The following is a 5104-nucleotide window of genomic DNA, read 5'->3' as shown; positions in this document are numbered from 1 at the left end:
GTCGCAGCATTGATGTTCTGCAGAGCCCAATGGGGAAGCGGCGAGACGGGAGGACCCGCCCTCGGGACTCTGGAGACCTCCCTCCCAGACCCCCCGGCGCCCAGGCCACCTGTTGCGGCCAACTTGGAATGCTGGACCAGGTCTTCTCTTGACCCTTGGCCCAGGCCACCCCAGCTGAGTGGCCCTGGCCTACCCAGATAGTGCCCAGATTTACGGGTCCCCGGCAGCAATCCCCTGGCCCGGGTGGCCGCCCCAGCGCACGCCCCGAAGACTGAACCGAACAGTCAGGGGTGGGGTGGGGGATGTAGACTCATGGGATGGTTGGAGGTCCCGGCCGCCTTAGGAGGGGCTCCGACACTGGAACGGGAGGAGAACGCGGGAGGGCGGAGTGTGTATGCTAGGAGCGGGAGCGCGAGGCCCTTTTGTTCTTAGGGTTTAGAACAAAGGACAAGTGGAGGCCATGTGGAGACTATAGTAGGGACTGGAGTCCTGCGGAGCGAATGCCTGAGAGTAGAAAGTGAATAGAAGGCATTAATATTAGTGCAGAACCGACCATATCAGGAAATGTCGTAACGTTAGATCTCATAATCTCTGCCGAAGAATTTCTGTTTTCAACCTTGTGTATTTTAATCAATTTTGTTGGAGCTTTTCTTGTATTTTTCCTTAAGGCATTTTCTGATTTCCTAGTTATCACAGCAGTTATCTACGAAGCAACTGTTAACTCTTGCCTTCTTTCCGCCAAATTTTGAGAGCAGATACAATGTTAAAAATCGTGAATACTATTAGGTTCTTTCCTTTTCCTGGAAAAAAGAGACCAATGGGTGTGACCCGCTCAGGCAGACACCCTGCCTGCAGCTGAATCACAGGCCTTCATTATGCTTTCCTGTTAGCTCAGATAAGCTGACAAAAAGTAACAACATTAATTTAAGATAAAATATTTTAATCTCTTCTATAAGCTGTTTCTGGTTCCCTCAGTTGCAGAGAGGGAGTGAATGCTTCGTTACTGAGGTGGTAAGAGCTCATGAAGTTGCTGAGAAGGAAAAAAAATCATGCTTTACCAGAGGGAATCAGATTCTTCTCTTTCCAGAGAAAGAGGGTGGCTTAAGTGGCCATATTGGCCCATCAGCTAAGGATGAACAAAGTACAGGGTTGAACAACACTAGAGGGGCAACGTTCTGGCCAGTGCTGGACTATGTTGCATTTTAAAGATCTATATACTCCTGTGATTGAAAAGCACATGTATTAAATGGAGAGCTGATGGCAAACTATTGCACTTCAGTTACAGATTTTGGTCTTCCAACAGTTATAAAAATGCTGTCCATTAATAACCAACAAGGACCTACTGTACAGCACAGGGAACTCTGCCCAATATTATGTGGCAGCCTGGATGGGAGGGGAGTTTGGGAGGGAATGAATAGATGTATATGTATGGCTGAGTCCCCTTTGCTGTTCACCTCAAACTATCACAGCATTAACTGGCTCTACCCCAATACAAAATTAAAACTCTAATAGTTAAAATATATATATATATATTAATGAAACTTTCACAGACACCAATAGGTTATATTTTTGCTCATATTAGATGCATAGTGAAAATCTGTCAGAGTTTAAGGTGATCATCATTACTGTGCTGAGAAGCAGCTTAGTATAGAATCAGGCATGGGTTCCATCACATTTAGTTCCAATTCCATTCACTAGCCCTATAATCATATCCTGTAATTTAGTGTGAGTCCATTTCTTAAAAGTAAACTGCAGACTATTCTAGCTCCATCTGGTGGGGTTTGATAGTTGATGTATGTGAATGAGTATAGCACAGGGTTCAACAGGCATCCTCTGAGAACTCACTAGTTCTGGAGGTTTTTCCTTGTGACTAGTGCCAGAACATCTGTCTCAATTCAATTAACTGCGTTTGCCCTTCTCCGAGCCATCCTCCTGAAATGAACCTTTATTCCTCTGATCCAGCAACAAGTGACCCCAGAGCTACAAGAAACTGGGGAGGCTGAGGGGGGATACAGACCCCCACTTAAGTTAGGCTCTGCTTCCAGCCATTCCACTGTGCCCACGGGCTAGCAGGACAGGAGGAGGGGCTGCTAGGTTCACTGGACTGAGGTGTGAGTGAGGGTGTTGACTGCTGTGTGTGTTACCTGTTTGGATTTTCGGCCACAGAATCACAGAATCTGGAATTTAACTCCTAATGGTCATTTGGACTCCCTTGCAAGGTAGGTGTGTCAGCAAACAATCCCCAGACAAAACTCTGGAGCCTAAAGACAAGCTTTGGCCCTGGTGAAGAGGGTAAGGTTACAGGTTTTACCATTAAAGACCTCTTGGCTTCTTCCTAAAACAGCAATGTTACTTCTCTCAGGCCAACACAGGTTTCCAGGGCAGCCCACTGGCCTGGATGTCACACTTAGAAGTGCTTACCACTTTGGACTTCATATACCCTTTCCAGAGCCAGGTTAAGTAGACTTTTTAATTTCTTCAATGCGTTCCTTCCAATTCCCAAGATCTCTTCATACCCACCAGGGTGGCAGAAAACCTTAATTTCTGAGTTTCCCCCAGACAAATCCTGGAAGGAAGACAAGGTTGACCTTTTGGAGTTAAGGGATAAAGAGAGAACAGGTTGTCTGTTGGGGAAAGGAAAAGATTCATGGAGGAGGAGACTTGGAAGGCTGGTTACCATAGAGATGGGCACTGGGAAGACCATTCCAGGGGAAAGGAACAGTAAACAAATGTTTTCTGAATGCAACTGTGTATCTAAGTTTCCCCCTCCTGAGGAAATGCCTCATCAGCACTAAGAAAAGGGAGATTCCTGAGGAATCCTTGTTCATTCCAGGTCACTCCACTGCCTCAGCCAACAGGACCTCCAGCAGTTTTTCTCTAGCCCAGAACTGTTACTAATCACAGGACAAAGCTTCCTTAAGGTGGGTTAGTCCTATCCACCAAGCCATGGAGGCCTGGGCTCTCTCTTTTCTCCCTACAAGCATAGCCAGAGCTCAGGCTCCTTATGATGCACGTGGAGTGGAAAGCAGACCCCAGTCCCCCAAAGTAATCAAGACTTAGAAGACCAAGAAAGGCATCAGTGGGAATTCTATGAAGGTCCGGTGGTTAAGAGTCTGCCCTTCCACTGCAGGCAGCCTGGGTTCTCAACTCCTGATTGGGGAACTAAAGATCCCGCATGCTCCTTGTTGTGGCCAAAAAATAACAGAATAGAGAAGTTTTGCCAAAAAAAAGGAAAGGCATCAGCAAACAATAGATCACAGGCCCCCTCCCCAGGAAGTCCTCCTGCTGCAGTGCCATCATAATCCACATTTTCCTTCGCATGGTATTTTAGTCTCCACCTCCATGCTCGCTGGCTACCAGCTAACCAGACCCACTTATCCTTGGAAGGATAGCTAGGACAAAGATGACTTTGGTCTGTCCACTAGATAAAATAATTTTTGTAGGCAGTGCTTTAACTTAAAGGGTGACTCTGAAATAGCTGTGGAAAATTATATATTCCGAGACTGCTGCCCCTTCAAATGAATTGCTTTATTTTCCCCCACCCCTCTTCTGGAGAAGGGCTCTGAAGGAATTACATGACCCCTGAAGCTTCCTCCCCGCCACTCCCAAACTGATCCCAGAAGCTGAGATATCACCACCCGAACCTCCATCTCAGAATCTTTTCTGTGAGATGCTGGTAAGTAACCCAGTCATGACTCAGCACCAGACTCTTCCCTTCCTCTCCGCACTGGCCAGAATGAAAGGCAGGATCCAGAAGGCTCCTCCCCTCTGGATGGCCACATTCTCACCACAAACTGAGTCATGGCCACACCCTGCCTAGAAAATGGAAAATTACTGCTAGCAAAGAGGGAGCTTAAACTCTAGGCATTCTAAGTTTCCAATCCAGAAATCACAGCCATCTACTCTCCACCTGGAACTAACTGAGGAAAATAGTTGTTTACACAGCCCTAGCCCTAACACAGCATGTCCAGGTCTAACGGAATAAGGCCGCTTGAGTCCAGGACTATGTGGAAGGTAGGAGGCAACCATCAACCTCTGTGTATAGTGTCTGTACTGGCTTTGGTGAAAGAGGATCTCCTGCTCAGACCTGGCTTTCACAGGCTCCACCACCCCAACTCCAAGGCGGCCAGGCCTGGGTGGGAGAAAGGGGCAATCCTGCAACTCCCACTCCAGGCTGTAGGAGGATTCCCCTCTAGAAACTCAGGGCCCCATGCAGTTTTCCCTGCAATAAAAGCATTCTTGTTAAAGGAATGCTGCGGGTTTTTATTAGGCTTGTTTTACAGTGTACATGTTTTGAATTTTTTCAGATAAGGTTATATGGCTTTCAAACTTCTCAGATTCAAAAAGTCCTGTTGCTATTATGTAGAACACTATGATATATTTAATTAGTTTTACTGGCATTAAGAGACTATTATGCATATACTATTAAGAAAGTGATTCCCATGAGGCCAGCTCAGGTTTTTTGAGTTTTTCTGGTAATACACAGTCTGTCTATTACTTATCATTCCATCATTTGCTAGTACTTATCAGATGCCACTGATAACAACTCTAAAAAATGGTTACAAATGAGAAAAAAAATCTATCAACAATTTCTGAAAATTGAGCAAAAATGTTGTCTAGCCAAGCACCTAGATTCAATTGCTGGAACACTAGTGGGAGCAGTTTGAGAATCCCTGCAGAAGTAAAAAAGAGTTAAGAGCTCAGGTCCTGGAGTTGAGCAATTCTGGTTAAAAACCCAGCATGGCCATTAACCAGTTGGGAGACGTTACCATGTTATTTAAGATCCCTAAAAAAAAAAAAACCTATCTTCCATCTTTGTTGTCAAGTTTAAAGAAAAAAATAATGTAAAGTTTGAAAGGCTACATAGCATAGAAACGGAACAGCAGTTCTGGAGTCAGGCTGCCTGTCACTAGCTGTGGAATATGGACATATTGCTTATCCTTTGTGTCTGCTTCCTCATCTACAAAATGGGAATAATGGCATCTACTTCATAGGTTTGTCTACAGAATTGTTTTAGTTTGCATGTGTACAACGCTTACAACAATACCAAGAACACAGTAAGCCAAGGTATTAACAAAGTATTAAAGTGCTTAGCATAATGCCC

Source organism: Oryx dammah, unplaced genomic scaffold (genome assembly GCF_014754425.2).
Source record: "Oryx dammah isolate SB20612 unplaced genomic scaffold, SCBI_Odam_1.1 HiC_scaffold_26, whole genome shotgun sequence".
Taxonomy (NCBI): Eukaryota; Metazoa; Chordata; class Mammalia; order Artiodactyla; family Bovidae; genus Oryx; species Oryx dammah.
The sequence above is the reverse complement of the archived record's forward strand: the minus strand, read 5'-3'. Positions refer to the sequence as shown.